Source organism: Lonchura striata, chromosome 2, assembly GCF_050655825.1.
Source record: "Lonchura striata isolate lonStrDom1 chromosome 2, ASM5065582v1, whole genome shotgun sequence".
NCBI lineage: Eukaryota > Metazoa > Chordata > Aves > Passeriformes > Estrildidae > Lonchura > Lonchura striata.
In genome coordinates, this window is record NC_140704.1 from 38,083,238 (window position 1) to 38,107,397 (window position 24,160).

Sequence of the window (24,160 nt, forward strand, 5' to 3'; positions counted from 1 at the left end):
CATTTTGAAGAACTTTCAAAGAAAAACAAAAGGGAGACCATGAAAAGCCGAGACTTCTGTTAAGATTTCCCACATAAAATTTAACCTTCACACATTGAAGATTTTCTCCCACGTAGATCTGTTTGTTCCCTTCTTTTTTCTTTTTTTAAGGTTAAAATGGCTAAGTAATCTCAAAACAGAGGAAATATTACATTGTCCTGATCAGAAACTTTCTTGAGATAAAATATTAATAACTGAGACTCTGACATAGGACCAGACATACGATAACTGCATGAACAACTGCAGCAGCACCCAGGGTCTGCCAAACCCCCAAGCCCTGTGTGAGTTGTTTCTCCTCTTCCTCCTCTCATGACTCAACCTTTTGCAAAACGAGGAGAACACAGGATTTCTCTATCCTGTGCCTGAAAACGATGGATCCTACCAGAGGGCTGCCTCCTTTCTTCACCTAGCTAGCACTTTACTCTGCAAGGATTCCCATTAAAACCTCAGGAGGCTTTTCAGCAATTAACACAGTGGGAATGGTAGTAATCAGCCTGCAATGGGGTCGTGCAACAGCTTATTTGCCCACAGGAACACAATGCGATTGCAGTCATTAGTAGAAAGCTTTGGAAAAGCTTGAAAGCTTTCCAAGTCACTCATAATGCTGTGATTGTGCGCAGCTCCTGGCTAGGAATCCCTACAAAGCTGCATAGCACCTGAGCTGGCCTGTTAAAGCACCACGAGGAGCAAACTTGAAACACATTAACCTCCAATGCACTAGCTGCAAGCAATTACCAAGAGGCTCTCATTACCTTTAAGAGACCTCATGCAAACCCAAGTTTCCCCATGCCTCTTTTCACCTATATCAGCATTACAGAAGTTAGCCTCTGACATGTCTTTTATCCTCGGTCTGTTTGCAAACATCACATTTTGAACAAGACCTCATCATGTGTTGGGATTTATTTTTCTTTTCTCCTTAGAACCTTCTTAAATCAAGCTCTGAGGAAATACTTGGAAGGTGGCGGGGGGGGGAGGTTAGCACAGATGTACCGATACTGAAATTATTTATCAGAAAGTTTTCAATAGTGGAATAATAAGAAAATAGTTGCCTTGTCCCTACCAATTCAAAGTTTTGGAAAATAGGAAAGGTATTTTTCAGCTAATTTGAAAGGGAATATAAATCATAATTGTTGCAAAGGGAGGAGAAAAAGATTGTATTTCACAAACTCAGGCTTATTGATTAGATTTCTAAGTACATTATAGAGCTAAAAGCTGTACCAAACAGCTTCCACACATTTGCTGACTCCGCAGGTCATTTTAGACAGCACTGCTTATATCTTTACCATAGAAAGGCCCATTTTCAAGGTCACTGAAACTACTTTTGCTGAACTTTAATACTGTATCTGCACGTGCTAAATCCTGGATATTACACTATTGACTTAAAGAAAAATTACTTTTTCAGCTTGACTACATCACGTTCACTGAAATTTATGTGCTCTGCTTCGGTGCCCTTATTGGAGCTACTCAGCAAGGTGAAAGTTCTGGATGAGTTTTGAAAGCTCCTACTTGTACAATCAAGCACAACTTCCCTCATATGTATTCCTGGCTTTTCTGTGCCAGGCAAGGAATTATCAGAGCAAAGCTGTTTCACAAGGTCACTCCCAAGCTTGACTCGCCACTGTCCCCAAGGACATATAGGGGGACAGGTTTTTGCCAGGCAGTGCTACACTTAAAACACAAGCAAGGTTGTTATTATTACCTGAGGAACTCAAGCAGCTGGCTCCACCACATTCTGCCTTTGAAGAGAACTGGAACAAACCCACGGGGAACTATAGCCACTCCCTACATTTCCCCACGTCTACAGCACTCACAGGAGCAGAAAACCATCCAGCCAGAATCTCTCCACAACTTAAACCTCCCTGCCACTAAATACAATTTAAATCCAAGCACCTGAGGATGTCTGTAGGCTCTGATTGCCCTGAGAGGCCTCAGCTGAAGCCACCACCTGCGCACGTCCTGCCCACTCCCCAGGGCTCCATTTAGACTCAAAGACAGCAGCCAGGTCTGGCCTGAGTGATGTTGTAAGTACATCTGTCTCCTGCTGGAACATAATCTCCCCATCCAGACCTGTAGATAACCCCAGTTGTGACAATCAGTTCCACCCTGCATCAGTGTAGCCCCCTGACTGACTTAGAAGTGTTAGCTTGTATTCTAACCATTAAATCTCAGTCTTTAATCAGCTAAAGTGAAGTGTCACTATCAGTGTTGCTTCTTTATATGAATGCTTGAAGACTGATCTAAATAATTTTTTCTTTTTGGTAGTCACCCAAAGTGACTTTTGGACACCTTTTACTTTAATAATTCTGCCTAGACCTTCATAACAGGAGCTATTATGGACTATGGCTATTATCAGGAATAGAAACATATGTTCCTCCCTGGAGGAGGTGAGGAAAGCTGGCTATGAGAACTTTCAACAAAATTATGCACAGGCTTTTCCTCCATTATCTGCTCCATTCGCATGAGCTGGCAGAATCTCCTGTGGGCAGGTACTATCTGGATTTTTCTTTTCAGCTCCACTGTGTAAATGATGGGGCAGAACTAGGCTGTGTGTTGACTTGGAAACACTAAGTTTGGTCCAGGCACAAGATCTTCACAGCACTAAATGGCCCTCAGTTCTTTCCCTGTTCCCTAGCTCAAGATTGCATTTGCACCTATCCCATACAGACATTTCCCAGGGCCTAAGATATTTTATACCACTGGTTGATATATAATACACTGTCAAAAGGCAGCAATTTGGCTATTTTGCCTGAAGTCAAGTTGGTTACAAGGATTGCTCTGCTTCAGAAAATTCATGACACACCAATTTACTATCTCATTATGTTCCTATTCTTTAGAGATAATATAGTCACATTAAATGCTCATTAATGTTGAGATTAAGAAAAAAAATTAACCCCTCATGCTACATTTTTCTCTGTTTCTTCTAGCTCATGTCCTAAACACTTTGATTTTTATCTCATGTACATGCTAACTAATCATCTTTGCCCAAGTAGTAAGGAGTATTGAACAATGTATCTGATAAAACTTATTAAACAGATGGGCACTCCCTTGAGAGATAATACACAGAAACACTTACTTTATAAAATGTACATTTTTTTTAATAAGAAAAAAAATATGGAAGAGGAGAAGAGAAAAAATGATTAGGAAAACATGAAAAATAATTAGGAATAGAATTAGTGATCAGCCATGTGCCTAATTTTCCAACAGAACTGAGACTAATAGAGCCACAGGGGCCACAACTTCATTATGTTGTGGCTTTTGTGTGGAGACCGGTTGTGAGAACCCCGGGCTTGGTCTGGGGTCTCGTGTGGTGGTAAAGTCTCTCCTCCAACCCGTGCTTCCAAAGTAAAACTCTGCAGCCTCTTGTTGTTCGGTCTCAAGGCAGTTTACTGTCAGTTATCTAAAAGATTGTCTTCGCGGGGTGCGGCTGTTTGGTCAGCGGCCCAGGCAGAGACACACACACACTGACATCCTCTCTGTCTGCTGTCTTCTTCTTCTCTCCCCCCACCCAGGGCTGCTGCTATCTTTTATATGATATATTACGTGTTCCATGTTTATAGTTTTCCCCCAATACCTACTACCTATATTACAAGGTGCTTTTCTACTCTAAACCAATCCATAAGTGCCAGCATCACCAAGAACATGGAGGCAAGGAAGAAGAAGGAGGAAGAACAGGATCAGTCCACTTTCCTCCATCTTAAAACTTCTGACCCGCATGTACAAAGTAAAAACCCCCCTGTACAGGTGTTAAACCCCCCTGTACAATACTAAAAAATCTTCCCCTCTATTTTGTAACTACTTTTACTATACTATCTAACCCTTTGTGACTGCTTCCTCCACCTCCAAAGTTAGTAACTCATTCCATGGCTCAAACTCAAAATAACAGCTGTTTCCAGCTGCCTGTCAGGGTCTAAAATGCTTCTGACCAAGGCCTGGAATCTCTAAAAATGTCTGAGAGACATTTTGAGTTCCAACAACCGGTCACAGGTACATGTGCATTTTTTGTCACCAAGATATGCATATAGCTCTGGGAAGAAACTACAGCAGGTTGATTTGAGTTTGGAAGGGAGATTTATTTCAGAAAAACTCTGCATACATATGCTTATATAGCTTCTCCGTGCCAAGTAACTTTGTCAACTTTTTCACCTCATTCCCAACATACCAGTAAATCTTTCCTGATAAATACTAAGTACTCTTTCAAAAGTTAATGTACTAGAGGTGCTACTTCATGTATACCAGGTTCAGTCCCTTAAAATCTTTAATTCAGCAGAGCACAAACACATGTTTAACTTTATGTAGAGGAAGTGAAAATAAACATTATCTTTAGGATATTTTGGAAACAGTGTGTGAGGGAGGTGTGGTAAAGAAAAGCCTTTTTCACAGTTCCTAGTTGTTTTGAACTGCACTGGGTTAACAACACAAAAAAATTATTATGTAGAGAAGCATAACCATCAGGTTTTAAACAGAACAGCATCAGAAACTCTAGTAAGAACTCTAATAGACTTGAAATAGTACATTGCCTTCCCAGAATTTTTTTGTCTACCAAATGACTGCCTACATAATGACTTACACACACAATGAGGAATAAAACAGTGTAAACATAACCATCTATCCAAAGACCACTCAAACACATGAAAAACTTCGACATGAAATATTGAGAAGTTTAATTTTCCAAAGTCTTCATTTTGGAGGGAAAAAAATCCCCCATCACCTAATCAGACAGCAAGCTCACTGCTATTGAAGGATGAAGTGCTGGAGTTAAGCTCTTAGGGTATTTGCTTATAAAAGCCTGGGAATGCAGAAGAAAGGAGAAGAAATGACAAGAAAAATCTCCTCTGGGCTACATAGCAGAAGCATCTGCCAAAGTAATAGAAATTTGTATTTGTAGCAACAATTGCTGCCCAAGATTGGCATGGAGGAGCAAGTAGTTAATCAAGCTGCCCTTACCAGTTTAGTATTTCAGAGCAACAGAAGGTACAAGCAGAGTAAACAAGTACTAAAGGGCCAAATTCTTCTGGAACCACATGTCAGGGTCCTTCCAGAATAACTCAACATGATCTTCAGCCAGGTGCAATGTAGCAGGAAGGGAAATGTGGCCTCTGTCACAAAGAACAGACATACGAATAGTTTTATCTTAGCTGTAGTCTGACTCATGTTATGGATGAAGGGCTCATGGACAGGTCTAAGCACACCCACTCTGAGTCTTTTCAAGCAAAATATATTTTATAGTAGGCTACAGATACAAATAAGCCAAACAGGGAGATTAGAAAGCAAGTTATCTGTTTGGCACAGATTTTCATTGGTGTGAGGCCCTGAGGACCAGCAAAGATTTGCCACAATAGGCTGCTGACAGCTTTTCTTCTGCAGTATATTGGCCTGGCTCAATAGCACAAGGTCAGACCGAATGCCGTTTTTCCGCCTCTCTGCTTCTCCTGGGGAGCAATTGCTTAGAAAAATATCCCTTTACTTGACAGGTTTGTAACACAAACAAAAAAATCCATCCTCGTTGTGGTTATTGAACTGACTTCTTAGGAATCAAGCAGTGTAAGACTAATAGTGTCATACAGCCACCAACCACACCAACATAAACTTAAATGCACATGAGTGATAGCTGAGTGGGGATAGCCTGGTACAATAAAGAAATAAAACTTACTTCCTTTTTTTTTTTCATCTGTTATAGGTAAAAATTATCAAGACAAATTAATAATTAATAAAATAGGTTTTTATTTCGCTACTGAGATTTGGTCTTAGATAGACATAATAAAAAAGGCAGTGCCAAGCCTGGAACTGGCACTGGGTGAACACAGGTCCAACCTCTACAGCATTGGATCTCCTCTGTTCACCAGTGCTGCCTCTGTCCAGTCAGTTTTTATACAGCTTTTTTTCACCTGGGGCAGAAGTTCTCCTATTCTTCTCGTTGCTTCACATATTCATGAGGTCTCCTTTTCTCTGTGCTGGGCTGAACAAAGCCATTTCTGGGAAGCAATGAATGCTGATGTTGAGTTACAGGAACTCGGTATTTGGATGCATGTTCCTGACAATGCTCCTGATGACTCTGCCTATCTTGATTGTAGGTATCTCCCCTGTATTCACTAGGTGTCTCCTAGATGGTCCAGGAAAGGGCCCATTGCTGCCGCTTTTTCATTTGTAAATGTGGTCTTTCTGCTTGCTGCCATCTGTGGTTTCACAACCTTTCCTTAGCTGTGGCTTGTGGTTAAAACTTTAAGGATTTTTTATACAAGCACTGTTTATTACATATATGTATTTTACATAAGCATGAATTATTCCATAGCATATATTACACATCTTATACAAACACTTCATTTTACAATTAGCAATTAATTCCTTCTCCATGCAGAAAGCAAGCCAAGATAACTAATTGTAAGAATTTCATTCACACACCTCTGTATGCAAAATCTCAAGTCATCCTGCAGAACAACTACAGTGAATGTGATGGAAAGGGAGGCAGTTGCTTGGAGATTTTAAAACTGTTGACAAATTACAGCTGTCTTTGTACACGCTCAAGATGAGTACTTTAAGGTTGACACTTTTGTGTGTACAATGAAAGGGGATAATGTGAGGGAGGTACTGACACACCAAGGCTAAGAAAGAGCATCACTACACCAAAGTAGTCCCTATAGACATACGAATCACCTTTTAGGATATATCTGAAAACAAAAGAGATAGATATAGAAATTTCACAGAGGTCTTCCCCAATGCTCTGGTCTCTTGTGCTCAAGAGGAAGGTCTAACCCACAAGGATGTTTACTCTATACAAGATGTCTCCTGAGCAAGCAGCTATGCCCTCAGCATGGCTGTCAGTATGTCTAAGCATCATGGCTTCACAAAACATCACCAATCAACTGTGTTCAAATACAGCGAATTTCCTGAGATCTCCTGAACAAACCCCATGCTATAATCCCACAAGTGTACATAAATTATGTACACTTTAATTATATGAGCTTTACTTATACACCATCAAGCAAAACATCAATTTGGCCATTATTGTAAGTATCTTATGTATATGTAAGCATTATTATCAGCAGACTGACAGAGAGGGCTAGATAGTGTATCTGAAGCAACAGCAAACTTTTCCTGAAGGTCCAGCTCACCATGCACTGGCATGCCTCCCCAAAAAAAAAACCCACTACAATACATCATGATTCATGTGGTGTTGTGAGGAAGGCTGTTCTCACTGAAGCTGCAGAGCTTAAACAGGGCAGCTGATCTCCTGGAGGACACCTACCCAAGGCAACCTTGCAGGACACACTGCCCTACCAGTGCTGACAGTCTCATGTGCAATCTGGGTAGGGTCAGCTCCATTGTCCTCCCAGCCTGCTCCTGAAACCACAGGGAGGTCCGAGAGGATAAGGGATGCTTGCCCACATCTCAGCCACAACTGGCCCTGGATCCTTTCAGGCTCAGTCTAGCAGATCGAGCAAGGCCTGCAGGGGAGGTGCAATGGCAGCAGCACAGCAGCAGCTGCAGCACTCCTCAAAAGACAAGGAAGCAGCAAAAGCAAGAGGCAGGGTGAAGGAAAGAGGGGCTTGGAGCACACCCCATTGCTATACCACACCATGGCACCTGCCCACAAAGAGCCAGTTGGGAGCCCACGGTGGTGGTGATCTATATAATCCATAGTCCCACAGGTGTTTGTCCTGAGGAGACTTGTCTTCAGTTTTAAATACCATTAGATGTGGCAAGCACATTTCTCTCCCTCTCAGGATTTTTCATAGAGGTGCACAGAGAGAAATGAAAGAGAAAACAATTTATATTTCTGCTCCTTGTTGTGGAATGTGTTTGGAGAATTGTTTACCTGGAGTGAGTGATTGATTGGATTCTGGTGAGGATTGTTTGAGCGTGATGGCCAATCCAATCCACCTGTGTCTGGACTCGAGAGAGAGGGTCATGAGTTGTGTTAGAGACGGAGTCAGAGAAAGTAGTATGTAGTTTTAGTATCCTCCTTTTATATAGTATATTAGTGTATTTTAGCATAGTTATAATAAAGAAATAATTCAGCCTTCTAAATTGAGTCAGACGTTGTCATTTCTTCCCATTGGGTTCGCCTGCATTTACAATAGTTAGATTTGTATTAAAATAGATATTGTTAAAGGGACTTCTGCCATGTCTTCTGTCTCCTTCAGCAGAGTCCACACGGTCTATTATATCCTACTGTTCCAGGATGCAAAATGAAGTTAATTAAAGAAAGATGAATGTTAGCCTCTTTACATATATTTAAAATTGTCTCTGTGACAGAGCTTCTGCTATTGATACCCAATGTCAATAACAGCATTAGGACATGAATATAAAAACATCATCTTTGCAAATGCATGCCAGCTTTGCTTCTTTTCTTGTTTTCTTATATTAATGACAAACATGCTGCAGATGCTATTTCAGAGATAAACATGCAAACACCATTGTTATTTCCCCATCAAAGCAAGGGTATAGGCAATTTATGACTATTCATGAATTTTTATTAGACAAAGAGGGCTGTCTATATGAAATTGGCTGATCTACATTTTTGTTTTTTAATGTCACCATAATGATACTATTCCTAAATGTTTTACAAGCTGTTTACAGAAAGCAAAGTTCAAGCTCATAGTATAATCTAGCACTTAGCTTAGTCAAATTTAGAGGAAACTAATCCATGCAATATAGTTATAGTGAAAAGAAAATATAAACTGAGTGCAAGTTGGTCAATATAAACCTAAGTGAAAGATTTTAATAGATGTACTCATATTTACTTGATTCAAATTATTCAAACAAATATTATCAGTTTACTTACATTAAATGCATTTAGACATTTAGACTGGGTGTATATTGATCTCTGGTCTTCACAAAAAACAGGAAAATAAGGACACTATGCAGTGGGAGTATATGGCTGTATTTAATCTCTTCCTGGTATGAGAAGAAAAAAGGATTTGAGGAAGCTGGCCAAAATACACGTCCATCACAAATATTCTGCTAACACACTTTCAATTATGCATTCTCAAAGGGATCAGAAGGTCCTAATTACAAGGATGGAAAATAAACCTGAGCAAAACACCAGTGAGGGTGGCAGCTCAGCCTCTGTTTCTGAGAGATGCTGACCCTCATGCTCAGGGGAACAGCAAATGCTCAGCACAGCTCTCTGCTGGGCCTTCAGTGAACAGGATTTCTTTTCCTGGTATTTTTCTTGGCTCCAGAAAATTTAACAGGTTTTGGATTCATATTACTGGTTTACACAAGGATACCCACAGAAATTCCCTGTCTCAGACTCCCAATAGTGCTGTATTTGGAAATAATGTGAGAGTGTCTCCTACCCATTCAATTTTTCGGTGGCATTATGGCCAAGCAAAGCTTCATGGAGAATCGTTGCTTCAAATAATGGTCTTCAAAAGTCCCAGACGATAAAAATAAGGAAAGGGGTCCTTAAAATAAGGATATTTTTTGTACCACGTGGTCCAAACCAACCACAAATAAGATGCCTCAAACTGAGGCTCATTTTCTATGGCACCATCATTCTCAGACTGCACTGGCACAGGCAGCATGAACACCAGGGTCAGAGAATTCACCATCAAAATCACCCAGGATGAACTGGCAGCTTCTCTAAGAGCCAAATTGCTCCTACAATACTCAGTCACAAAATTAATTGGTTTGAAACTTATTCCCCACCCCATCACAACCATCTCGGACTAAAAAAATGTGCCTCAGCAGGGTCACAAGGTCTGAAAGAAGTGCACACTGACGTCTTGTAGTTTCACTGCCAGTTAAGAGCAGATATTTTCATCCCCAAATGAATCTGCCCTAAGTCATTGATCATCAGCTGCAGTTATGCAGCTCCCCAGTTCTGCTTTTATACTTATTTGTAAGCAGCCCATGTCCCTGTTAGAACTTCTAGTTCATTCCACTCTCTTCTCCCCTCCTCCCATTTTTTATTTTAGATCTGCAGATGTTTTCACAGACAGGGAAAATTTTATTCTATTCTTCCTCTAGACGACCTTCCACAATTCTAGCTTATCAGATGGTGTGCACACTTACATACCAAAAGAAAACATGCAAATGTAGATCTTGTTTTAAATACTAATTAAATGCATTGCAATAACTCTGAAAGTTTTAAGGTCTATTGTGAATAATTTCAAAGCAACTTTAAACTGTACCTGACTACTTCCACAAAACTACCAGCATAGTGCATTCAGGTTATCATCTTCACTTCCTAACCACTGATTCACACTGGGATTGCAAGTGGTAGGAAAGGACAATGGGAATATTAACTCCTCATTGCACAAAGCTTGCCATAAATCAAAATCTATTCGTGTTCATATAATAGAAACAAGTTTAATTAAAGGAAATTGAATGGAGGAAAGTCTGTAAGTTAATAAGAGACTCCAGACTAATGAAGGAGAATTCAGCCTGAAAGGTTAAATTGAAATTTCTTCAGTCAAGATGGAAATCCACAAAGTTAGACCATGACTTTATATCACCTAATGTTGGCCATTGGCAAATACAATAATAGCAAGAAACACACTATCAGAATAAAAACTATAATTGAAGAGAAGATTTACTATTACCATTTAAAACTTGTCATGTTTTTGATTAAGGCACTGATCTTTGAGTAGAAATTTTAAGCAACAAGTCTCAGCAGCAAAAAATTATAAGGATAGTGGTGGTGGCAATGGAGTGGCACCAGGTGCAGTCCCTTGTAAGCACGAAGTTACCTTTGAAGTGGGATTTTTTATTCCTATCCAAACAAAGTCTTCCAGCATGCCTCAGCTAAGCCCCTCCCCCCCAAAAAAAACAAAACAAAAATAACCTCTCTAGATACCTATCTTTGACTGCAGTTACCTATGACAATCAATATTTTTTGGATTTTGTCAGCCTGTCACAAAAGGGAAGCTCAGCCTCACCCACTGTAGCAGCAGCAGGGCAGCAAATCACCAGTTTCCCCGTGCCCCTGGCTCCTGTAGAAAGAACAGAGGAGCAAAGGAACAGGTGTCCAGGCAAGAGGAGAGCAAAACACTCTGCAGAAAATAGGGAAAATTATGAAATCCAGCTCTGACATGCCCAAAGCACAGTTGGTAAGATTTTGTGGTAAACAGTAAGTAACAATAAATCTATTTTCCTCACTGTCTTCTTGTATCAAAGTATGCTGTCTGGGGATAATAGCAACACCTCATGCCTACTTGCTTTCTGAGTCCACTTTTCCATTGTCCATTTGTTTAAGACCAGAAGGAGTCCATTTCACAACCATTAAGCCACTTTCATCATCACTGCATGAAACAATAGGATTTGCTCCTAGTTAATTAATTACTTATTATAATAAATTATAAAATAGTTTGAATTATTGATTATCCTGATACAAATACTCCAGATGCAAAAAGTATCTGACAGCAGTGAAGTTTGCTTACACAGAAAGGAGTTAGAAGTGAATTCAGAATAAGTATTTCCAGACCACAGACCTTCAATTTGGAATAAAACTGAAAGGCCCATGCCTGAAGTTACCTAGAAGTCCAGTCAGAACTCTGAACCCAATCATTCTCTTCCTCTGAATTAGTTCTATAGTGAAGACAAGGTTGTATTGTTAAACTGTAACTCAAGGAAGGCAGGAAAATGTGGCAAAATTGCCTCTTAAGGAATTGCCATGGACTTCTTTTTGGGTTGTGTTTTTGTACTTGGGATAGCTTTATCTAACTACCCATAACTCTCATAATAAGCATTTCATCAACTAATCCCATCCCCCAACACTTTCTCTGTCCCTTTTCTGGAAGGCTGGGTTCCTCTTTTCTCCTATCTGACAAGCAGCTTTGTACATTTCATTAGATTTTACATTCATCATTCATCAGTAAAGCCTGGTTCAAATTCCACATGCTTGATTCAGTCACCTTCAATTACCTGATGGCTCATTGCAGCTAAAAATCAGTACAAAGTCTGCAGCAAAAAAAATTCATGACCATTCAGTTTACAGATTTCCAGAAGCCCATTCCTCAGAAGTGCTTCAATTCACTCCAGGGCCATTTAATTTACTCCCCAACTGAGTGTTTCTTCTGAGGACTAACACTAAAGAGCTGAGCTCCAAAGGTGACAGCAGAGAGAAAAGGTCACCCTGACCCTGACAGGAACCACCCATGACAGGGATTTTGCTGCGTGCACGTCTCCTCAGATGGGACACACAGTCAGAAGTTGAAGTAGCCCTCTTTCTTTTTCTGAGATAACACCTGGCAAAACAGACTGAGGAACAGGACTGCATTGCTATCCTGGAGTATAGTGGTAGAGAAACCCCTAGGGGAGAAACTGTGTGTCCAAATCCAAGTTTAAAGTGGAGCAAGAGCAAGTAGGCAGGAAACTAGCTGTAAATAAATTTGGGATGAAAGTTAGAAGGTGGGTCTTTAGCCAGAACAGTGTCTAGCCTCCCAGAGAGCATAGGGGGCACAAAAGACTCAATCTCTTTCTGATTATGTGGCGGAACTGTTAATGGAGCAGGAATTTCTTTCAAAAATTCAGAAGCTTTTCTAATTTCCCATTGATTTGATAAAACTCAAAGTTGTTTATCCTCTGGAAGTTGTTTATCCTCTGGAAGTTGTTTATCCTCTGGACAATTCTAAGTCACTCATCCTAGACTGTGTGGTTGTACTTTGAAACAAGAGATTGTTATATAAAACACATCACTCATATTTTAGGGGTGGGAAAATAACAGCAAAGAGAAAAGAACACCCCACCTTTCCAAGGATCTTTGTAAATTTTGGCCACTCTAATCTGTAAAATGTTCCAGTGAAATAGATTTCTTGTCTTATTTAAGTAGGTTCTTGCCAACTAACCCTCACAATACTGTCCTGGAGATTCATTCAATTTAGCTCTGGGTACTCACCTGATCTTCTGCAAATTACAGTATGGCTCTTCATATTAATCTAATGATATCTGATTTGAAAAAACACCCACGTCAGGAACCCCTGATGCATAAGCAAAAGAAATTTGGTTATGGTAGATTAGAATAGATTCAAACCAATCACAACATTAACCACAAATGCAGGGAAATGTTCCTGACATTCATTAGAATCAAATAGCCTTTAATTTTAACAAAAGTCCTTGGTCATATTGAATATTAATGTCCATGGCTAGAAGTGGCAAACCAGGGACAGTCACCACATTTCTTCAGGCTGCTTATATTGGATTCATTAGCAATTTATCATCAATGTAAAGACAAAATTAAATTCCACACATATAAGACTTGTACCTGATGAATTGCAGTTAAGCAAGAACTAGAGCTGCCATAATAGAGGTTAAAGGCCTCTGAAAGCTGCAACAATTGCATGACATACAATTTTGATAATAATTATAATCATCAAAGGTAAATCTTAAGTAACTCCTCAGAGAAAACAGTCAGACAAACTTGGAACCATGCTAAATTTTTAAATCTCAAATACCACATTATAGGAGAATTTTAGGGACTTCTAACCACTTCAGACATGATTAATTTTGAATTTTTGGGCTTCAATTTGATATTATCCAATTCATATTTCTTCTTAAATGTGAACTGCTTAACTGGAAGCATTGGGCTGTGCTGATACACCTGAACAATGTTAGACATTGCTGAGGGCAGGGAAACCAGCAAGGCAATCAGACAAGAAAGGCAACCCGTGATGCAAGTAGCAGGGGAGCAGCCTGGCCCATTATAGGCAGAACTGTAGGTTAAGTCTTAGGGATTTTCCTGCTTTGCTTACACACAGAGGGGCTCAATAGCACAAAGGCAATCCATTCACACTCCCCCTTTGCACAATAAACATTATGCAAACAACTTCTGACAAGCAGCTTTCCTAGCAGGCTATCCCTCTAAGATTGCAGGAGATGGTGTGGCACCACACTGTCTAGAATAAGGTAGAGATAGTCCCTCTTACTAAATATAGCAGACTGACTTATTATCCAATCCCATTTATTATTACATGTTTTGATGCCTAGAGTAGGCATCTGGAAATAAATTGAGGATAGTAACAGTAGGGGATAGGAATAAATTAATCAGACATCACTGTGAAGCCACCTTCTTAGAAAATCCCCCCATAAGTGCTTATTTTTAACCATTATATTACAATTTAAAGCAATTAAATAAATGGATGAGCTTTGCACACAAATGTAGAGAGACAACACCACATGCAATGTAACAGGCAAAGGGAAACAAAATATTAACTCAAGCTCATTATCCACAGTTAAATTTGGGTGCAATAAAATGGAAATGTCATGTGTGATCATGGTTTCTCTGTGTGTACATACACTGATTTCTGAACTTTGCAAAGCATTAATTTTTTCCTTTAAACTAAACTGAGAACTAAAGCTGGAGTTGTATAAAGGTCACCAAAGTGTAAAGATTCTTACCACTCTAGAGTTTGACGCTATGTAAAAATAAGGAGTGAAAAGCCAAATTCAGCTGAATTATTTGCAAAAAGCATTTAATGTACTATTTTTCTCTTTGGAAATTACTATTACATCATCATCCACTGAATAAATACTTTATGCACTTTTTATGGAATGAATGGAAAAGCAACAGCACAATGTACTTTACACATACTGCAAACAGGAAACATAAAAATGGGACCACCAAGCAAAGGGACCACCAAGTTACCACAGTGGCAGAACCAGAAAGCTGGTGCCATGCCCTCCACAACTCCCATCTCTCTTCCTCGCTCTTCCACTACTCCCACTGAACTTTTATTTGGACACTAGTCTTCCAAATATCCTCACATAGAGGTCAGATATTAAGCAAGATATAAATAAGGAGTTTCTGTTCAAACACCAAGCCCAAGAGAAAATCTCAAGGCAATCCTTCACATCCTACTACCAGCATGTTTCAAGTGGAAAGGAAACATTGCTTTAAAAGGAGAGGATGGTCTGGCATGGAAGTTGGGAAGAAATTTGAGTTCACTATCACAGGTGTGGATATAACTTATAGAAAATTTCAAGGCTGTGAGAGACCTTAGAAGTAAGGAGAGGGGGAAAAAAAGAAAGAGAAGAAAATCTTAAATACAACACAATTATCTTCTAACCTCTGAATGACAGAGGACAAAAATAATTTCAGCAGCTGCAATTTTGAGTGAAATGGAAGTGAGCAGAAAGGAGTAGAATACTGTCATTGAGAGGCTAGGTGAGAGTTTATTTGTGTTAGATTGAATCAAAACCTGAAGTCTTTTTTCTTCAATTCCCAGAGAACCATGTTGAGTCAAAAGTGTTCTTCAATCCAGCACTAAGGTCTCTGAATTATATCTCAGTTACATTACTAATGACTGGCCTCTCATTAAACCTTTTCTGTGAGATGTAAGCAAAAAGATGCAAAGATAGTAATAATTTTAAATATAAATGAGGTACAAAAGCTAATGTAAGATTTGCAAATGACTAAAAGCTGATAAACTAAAACTAATAAAAATTATTTTTAAAAAATTAACAGAAAAGCTCAAGCCCATCTGAGAATTATTTAAAATTTGAACAAGTGATTATACAAGCATCCAGAGAGTGAGTACATGCCACCACTTTCCAAAGCAAAACCAAAGAAGTAATGGAGCAATAGAAAGCGTGTCAGACAGAGAAAAACTGTCAAGTAATAATGGATTTTCAAACCGTGTTATGTAAACAAAAAAAAAAAAGTTCTATTTTAATTATTCTTTTTAACAGAGGAATGTGGCCTTTTTTAAAGTAGAATCACTATACTCCCTTGATTCATAGTGTTCTACTGTCCTCCAATGGATACTTTTGAAAGTACTTGCTCTGTACAAGTGTATTAGAATTACAGCTGTGCCCCACTCAGTGGTTTTGGTATGGTATTTATTACAAGATATCAGAAGAGGAGACAATATAAGATCTTACAGAGTCCTCATCTTTCTTTCTATATTTAAAGAGACATCAGCACTGCCGGATTAGCTTATCTTCAAAAAAGGAAGTGTGATCTTTTGCCAAGTTTTAGCACTGCCACCTGACAAATCACTGAGTCCAAGACTGACCTCAGCCATTCATTCATCTCATGAACACACAGAAGGATCAAGGCAGTAGAATAATTAGCGAGTAGGCAGCCCTCAGAAGCTATGTATAGAACAAAGATCCCAAAGCAAGTTGTAGCAGTCTCTGGAGATGTATTGCACAGCTGACAGTGAATCTCTGGAGCCACAGTTTCTACCTCTTCTTTCCAGCTGGTTTTGAATAAATTTTGCATAAAACATCACTGAAGAAACATTCAATATTTTTCATAGCTAAGTGAGAAATAAACCTGGAGTCAGCACTCATTGCCATTGATTTAGTTGATGACATACTGCTGTCATTTGGAGAAGTAGCAAAAATGGGGGTGATTTCATTTATTTTAGTTTTTCAAAAATCTAAATTATAAAACTAGCTCTTCCAATTTATAATCTGAAAGAATGATGCTCTAAACAGTTTCTCTGGGTACATGGTTTTCTTTCAGTCATTTAAGGCTTCTTTAGATGGTAAAGTTAATGCATAGTAAGTTGGTGTACCAAATTTCTCTCCCTGGGTCAGCTGTCAGCCCCCACAAGTCATGGCTTTCGTCTGCTCCTGGTCACTGATCCAGTGACCAGGCTCAGTCATGATCAGTGTCTTTTATCAGTGGCAGCTGTGCTGGCCCTATCTGCCCCATTCCCTAATCCAGTCCTTGCATCAGCCAACCTCTCCTGGCTACACTCACTTTTTTCCAAATACTTTCAAGCATTGTCTTTCTTAGGATAAGCTTAAAAGCCATGGATACAACTAGCATGCATTAGTTGTTACTTACATGGAAACACAGGATTCTTCTGTGCAACATGGATCATCCCACTTCTAACAAAACAAAGATGCACCTAATATGTACTAGGAATACAGAGTTGTAGAATACTTTGGGTTGAAAGGGTCCTTTAGAGATTGTCTTGTCCAAATCCCCTGCCATGGGCAGAGATAGATACCTTCCACCAGACCACTAGCCCCATCCAACCGAAGCATTTCCAGGAATTCACAGTTTCTCTGGGCAACATTTTTCAGTGTCACAACAAAATCTCCCTGGAGCCTTCTCCTCTCCTGGTCTAAGAGCCCCAGCTTTCTCAGTCTGTCTGCATAGGAGAGGTGTTCCAGTCCTTGGATCATTTTTATGGCCCTCTAAGATGTCCACATCCTCCTTCTGTGGGGGGCCCCAGAGCTGATGCAGTGCTCCAGGTGGGGCCTGATGAGAGAGCAGAGGGGGAGAATCACCTCACCTCCCTGACCCAGCTGATCCCGCTGCTTTTGAGGCAGCCCATGGCACAGCTGGAGTTCTGGGCTGCAAACACACACTGACACCTCATATACAATGTGTGCCTGTGAATGCACGAATATTCCCAAGTCCTCCTCACAGCTGCTCCCAGTCCATTCACCCCTCTCTACTCTACTGATATTGAGGATTATCCCAGCCCAAGTGCAGGACCTGGCTTTGTTGAACTTCATGATGCTCACATTGGGCCATTTCTCAAGTTTGTCAAGGTCCCTCCAGAAGGCATCACTTCCCTCAAATATACCAAAATGCTTAAAAAAGCAATTAGCATGGAGCACATAGTACACTATAAATTCACAATCAAGCTTATTTTGTGCAAGTCTACCTGTCAGACACAGCTTTCAGAATCCAAATTCAGCCAAAGCAATCAAAGGTCATCATCCCACCTGCTCCTGTCTCAAGGGATTCCTGGTCCTCTAAACAGAAGATAATTTTTCATTCCCTTCAAACAATATCATTCCATTCATCCTTGTACAGATCCTAAAGAGAGAAAAAAAATGAGAAAAAGCTAAAGAATCCAACTGCTGCATGCTACTGGCAGCAACATATGACTGATGATCTGTGCCAGACTTAGAGGTGTTAAGGGTTTTAACTTATACACTAATGTCCTGCATTCTTGTACACTTCTCAGCTTCTTCCTAAAACACAAAATCTCTTGAATTTCTCTCTTACCTCATCTTTTGAGAAATTTTCTTGAAATAAAACAAAAATATCCTTAACACTAAAAAACTTAGTGTAGGCTGCAGCTCAGTAGTATGATCAGTGCCCAACAGTCTAGCAAGCTTCTAATAGCTTAACATGAAAATACAGCTGTCATTGTGGAAAATCAAGGCTCAACTAAATACACAGAAATTTTAAAGAGCAGAAACCATTTAATGTGAAAGACCATAGCAACACACTTAACTCAGCACCTTGAGCAGTCATGGCTGTTTCATCACCTTTTGATGAATTTCACTCACTAAGTGATACAAAATTCCATATATCTCATTGACTGATCCCTTCAGTCACCACCTTTTGTGCCTTCTCCATAAATATCATGTTGCTATTATACATAAAAAAGAAGACTTACTATGGTTCTTTACTGTAAATTTAGTAACTGCAGATCTTTCACTACTTCTTAGTGTGCTTTGAAGTTCTCTTTCACACAAAGCTATATAGCATCCTTTAATTCTTTCAAGTACAAAGCTTAGTAGTATACTTCAAAGACCTCTTAGAGATGTCTGACACATTCTCAAATTCCCTGAAACAAAGATCTATACTCCTGTGTCTAGTTCCTTCAAATGAGAGAGTCCCACACTTTCACATTCCATTAAAAAATGGGGGACGGGTAGTATGTTATAACATCTGCTACTTTGACAGAAAACTTTATGTTTCAGGATTATTTAAACAGTTCTTAATTGCAGTTTGAATTCCTTCCTCTCTTTCACTTTTTTTTTTCCTAAGAAAAATCAGTCTCTGAATTTGTGGATTTGGGGTTTTTTGTTTCCTATGGGGCAAGGGTTTTGTTTGTTTGATGAGTTTTTCATTATCTGCTAGTAAACACAAAGAGACAAACACTGTTACAAATTTAGATGGTGTTGGAGGTATTACCTAAAGAACCTAAATCCCAAAACTGCTGAACTTTCAACATCTCTGGTATTAGGACTTGCATAAGCTCACAGTCACATATAAACTTTTACAGAAGAGAGAAAAACCCTGTTTTGTGGGCACAGAGCCCTATTAAAGTGAGATTAGGCTCCTACTGGGAGATTAGGCTCCAGTTAACTCACTTGCTTTACAGATCTCTTCTTAGAGGTAGCAAACAGCAGTCCCCCAGACTTCCAATACTGTATCTTTGGAATCAGATTTTAAAACCTTCCTTCACAGAGGATAGAAGGAAACCCTCAGTACTTCCCCCAGTTCTATTTTCAGGTGTTGTAGAGAAGGGGGTTATGCTCAGAGAATATTTTCTCCTTTTCCCTTCCCCGCAAAGCTGCAGGAACATAAGGGTTGGTCAGCGCAGCCCAAACAAGAGCATCACTTGGTGCTCAGGGTTTGCTGCTCAACCCTGAAATCCTTGTGGCTTAAAACCTCTGGGAAAGGGCCATACCTGATCTTAGCAACTCATTCCATCCAAGTCAAATAACAGAAAATCATTAAACTTTCATCAGTTTCTCATAGAATTTGCTAAATATCTTCAGAGATAGCCTTGGCAAGAAGCCCTGGGGCCTGTGCCATGTTAACAGGGGGCACCAGAAGTGACTGTCAGACCCAGAGAAATCAGAGTACCAGACCCAGGACTTTCAGACTGACAGAAAGGTTAATCTAGACCCATTCTTGCTTAATAGCCTGTGGATCTCAATTAAGGGGCAGAAAGGAAAAGAAATGGCAGCCGCAGAGACAGAGAAAACAAAAACCAATATACTGTGACCTGTGACAGCACACTAAGTACTCCAGTGTCAAAAGACAATCTTGCCTCTAAATCAGAAGTTAGGATGTAGGCAGCTTTACTAAAAAAATATTTTTAAAAGTCTGCCTAGTGACGCTGTCTCTAAATGAATGGGTTTTGGTTTTTATATTTAGAGGAAGCAATAGCTCTAGATCAGTGATCCCCAAACAGGGTTAAATGTCTATGTACAGGTTCATCAGAGAAAAAACAACAAAACAATACTCCAAAATTTTCAACACATCATAACCTCAGCTAAGTTCTACCTCTGTATATATTTATCTAAAGAGCACACACACATGCTTATAGTAAAAATGCAGATGAACCCTGGATGCGGGGAAGAAATTATGATGCCTGGTTCCAGATCAGAAGGCTGAAGGATCTGCTTCATTAAAATTATACTATATTACATTAATATACTATTTAAAGAGAGACTATCCTATCTACATACATACTTCTTACTTACCTATCTAACTACAAACTCATGACTCTGCTGAGAGTCCAAGCTGGATCCAATTGGTCATTGAACCCAAACCACCTTCAGCAGAATCCAATCAAGCAATCACTTCAGGTAAACAATCTCCATACCACATTCCACATGGGGAAAACAAAGGAGCAGAGATAAAGATTGTTTTCTCTTCTTCTCTGTATGTAATCCTGAGAGACAGAATTATGTCTCTCTGTCCAGAAAATGTGAATGTCACATATGCATACATAAAAAAGGATTTTTTTTTTGCTACAGCTGGGGAAGAGAAATGCATGTACAGTCTTTGCTCCGGATTTTCTGAAATTTCCTTTGTCTGCATTAAACATCCAAGACTTATTCTGAAGTGTATGATTTCTATGCACCAAGCATAGAAAAGGTAAAGTTCCTTGCAATTCCAGAAAATTGCCAACTTGAAAATATCTGTCAAAGATGTTCAGCACTATTCTAATCTTACTCCCACTCAGTGCCAAAATGGTGTCACTGAAGTTAAAAAGAGCAAAATTAAGATAAATGCCACACTTTTTTCAATCAATACTCTGATGTAAAGCCTTGTCAGTGACAAGAAAGTTGTGCCTTTCAAGATTTAAAAAAACACAGCAAACCTCTAGAGACCTCTCCTGCTCACAGTACATTTTGCTGTATAGCTGCAGATTATTCAACAAGCCAGAATCATTCCCAGATGAGCTATCAGTATCTTTTTCTTCCCTGTTGCCACTAGACCTGCAAGTACATTAAGAAAGACTTGGCATAAACTGATTACTTTAAAATTCATTCCATGACTCTGCACCAGCAATAACTGATTGCTCCAGGCCTTGAAAGAATTACAGATTTACAGACTATGTGTAGTAACTGCCTATTTTACCTATATCAGTTTAGACAGATATATAGAATAAATAGTTTAAATATGCCCAATGGAATAAACATGACTCATCTTTGTAGAAGACTTAGTATCACTGAGCAGAGCTCTTTGTGCAGTTTAAAAGATTATGTATCAAGAGTCTGTGATGTACAAGGAGTGCATTAAGACTACAAAAGAGATGTCCCTTGAGAAGCTTTGCAAATGACTGGTGTAGAGATACAAAATGCTTTGGAAGGAAAGTTATCTTCTCTTCCTGTTACCAGAAAGGATGCAAACCTGTATTAAAAGATTGGCACTTTGTCCTATTGTCATGTAATGCAAACAAGGATCTGCATTATGCTTGGGTAGTGTGAAGAGAGACAGCTAAAGGACCCCACATCCACTGGACTAGCCATAAATGTTCATTCCTTAACACATATTCTTTATCTTAACAAGCTAGCATTATGACAAGGTCTTAGAAAAATTAAGTATTTCTTATCCATGAAACTGTGTAGTTGTAAGCTTGCTTTCTTCAGAAAGCATTTTTTCTTGTATCAGCTCATAGTGTAGTTGTAAAATAAAATATTAAAAAAAAAACCCAAAAAACTAACAATACCAAAAAGTTCTTGGGCTTGCAGGGTAAATACATACAAATTCTTGATAGGCAAACCTCAGTGTTTTAATCAAAATTAGTTGTGTCAATAAGCAGAAATATTGGTTAAGAATAAAGTCTTATCAGGAATAAAATCATAAAAGCACAACATAATATTTCTCTATACATGTGTTCAGCAGACAAATTTTACTTCCTTAAAGGTAAATACAAAAATTTCATTGCACAACTTTCTCTAAAGCATATTCAGGAGGGGATTAGAAGTGCAGCAGTGAGCTGGATCAGAACAAACTGCTGAAGATTTAGAACAAGCATACAGTTTACAACCTGAGTGCCTATGTGACACAAGTTATAAAATTATCCCTGTGATAAACCACCAGTACTACAGAGCTACACAATATTAGAGAGGGGATTTATGGACCACTTGTTATAAAAGTTGTAGACACAGAAACGCTAAAAATTATTTTCTACTGGAAATCTGAAGGAGCAGCATGTAACAAAAGTATTCCATATATTAAAGAGCATTACAGTCGTTTTGAGCCAGTGAGGTGAAGCTCACGTGCAATCATCTGGTTCCCTGGGACAGCTCTGACAAACAGTGAGCAAGCTAACATGACAACATATTGTTGCTCTGTAAAAGTCTGTTCATTTGTCATATTTACCAAGCATTGGGTTTGTCAGACCTGTTTCTTCCACAGGAAAAATAGCTGCTTATGCCATCAGCTAAAGCCTTCTTGTCCTAAGAGTCAGGCTATCCCCAGAACTCTGCTTTTCAGTGTAGGGGTAATTTGTTGAGGGCAGGAACTGGGAGCTGCAGCACAGCTTACAACCATAGGCCTGTCTGCAATCCCTTACTCCACTGTGAGCATGCTTGGCTTGCTTTCTGTTTTGTATAATCAGCATACAAAATGTTTTCTGGGTAGGCACAGCAAACTTCAAACCATGTATGTTCTTCAAGATTGTGATTCTGCAAAATAATGAGCATTTCAATCCTCATGCTGTAAAGATGTGTGTAATTTCAGGAATGAGAAATAACCACTGACTGTGAAGTGTGTGGAGAAACACCTGGAATGGCTTCTCTACCTTATGTGCCTGTGAAGTGCTTGGGGTATGATAAGTAGTTGGTGTGAGCAACAAATGAAGCACACAAGAGTTTCTCCTGACTCTAATTATATCTAGTACATTCAACATCTTGCAGGACTAAACCCACAGAGGCAGCAAGTGGAAAAGACAGGAGAGGGGGAGATTTTGATAGAGTATCTAAGGAATACAAAGCTGGATTTCTGGAAACTGGAATCACACAAAAACTAAAGCTGACTGAACAAGGGTTGGCAGGAAGTATTTGAAGAGCAGAGTCATAATGGCTATAATACAGCATTGTTGCCTCCTAATTTTGGCATGTCCTTCAGTCTACACAATGTTTTACTTGAAAACTCTGATTCCAGAAAAGACACAAGAGGCTAAGTTTTGAAAAAGAATTTAGCTGAAGAAAACTCACAAAGGAGGTTCTTGATAATGGCTGGAAGGAGCTAGGGAGACTGAAAACTTTCCCAATTTATGAGCTCTCGGTTGGATCTGTGAGACTTTTCCCATTTCTCTGCTAGACTGAACCAAAGTGCTATAGTGGCTTCCACCTTGCAAATCGTGCTGGTGCAGTTCTATCTGAGCTTTGTGTCAGACTGCTCAGACTGCTCAGAGGATTACAGCCTCAAACAGCACTTCAAAGGGGCAGCTGGAACTCGGCCACATGTTAGAAAAGTGCAAATACCTTCCCTCAGCTCAAAGAAAGGCTGCATGTATTTGAAGTGGAAAAGTACAAGTTTAACAAAAAGCCACTAGAAATTAGTAAAGAAAGTGAGTCTTGTTAATGTTTAAAAATTCCTCTGCATTACTTTTCAGAAAGACTTCTAAGTATGTATAAACACTATAAGGAGACAGAGAACACTATCTTGAAAGTTAGCTTTCCTAAGGCATTTCATTAAAACAGGATTTACTTCTGGGAGCAAAGCAGGATCTTGTTCCCAGACAAAGAGAAAAATTGCAGACTGAGAAGTTATTTTAAAGCCTTTTTGCCTCACAATGATCCACATGTATTGTATTAGCACTGCACATACTACAACCACTTTTATACACATTTCAGCCTGCAGGGAGGTTGAATACTGCAGCTAGTGAATATTATCATTCCTACTTGTCACCAGTGATCATAAATATTCCAATTATGCATTATCTCATCTAGCCTAGGAGATAGTGTGGTAACTCCTCAAATACATTTCTGGTGCTTTACAAATAGAGAAGCTATATCCTCCTCATTCTTGCACTGTACACTTTATGAAAGTCTGTTAGGGAATGGACATTTAAAACACTTTAAAACAGTTCTAAATTTCTGGATTTTCCCCCTCTGTCCTTAGGCACATGAATTTGTAGAATAGGGCATCAGGAAAAAAATATGTATTTGAAAAGGTCCTAAAAGTTCCTGCCCACAGGATCTAGAGACCACCATTCACTTCTGAAGAGAG

General features: G+C 39.3%; 1 long non-coding RNA gene across 2 annotated transcripts in view; it reads right to left on the reverse strand.

The window, feature by feature from the left end:
* The window catches only part of LOC146768197 (uncharacterized), a 77,408-nt gene extending 58,394 nt beyond the window's left edge, over positions 1-19,014 (reverse strand). For both annotated transcript variants that reach the window (XR_014953254.1, XR_014953253.1), the window contains exon 1: positions 1,739-19,014. This is a non-coding gene — a long non-coding RNA (uncharacterized LOC146768197). The remainder of the gene's footprint in view (positions 1-1,738) is intronic.
* Positions 19,015-24,160: the final 5,146 nt, after the last annotated feature.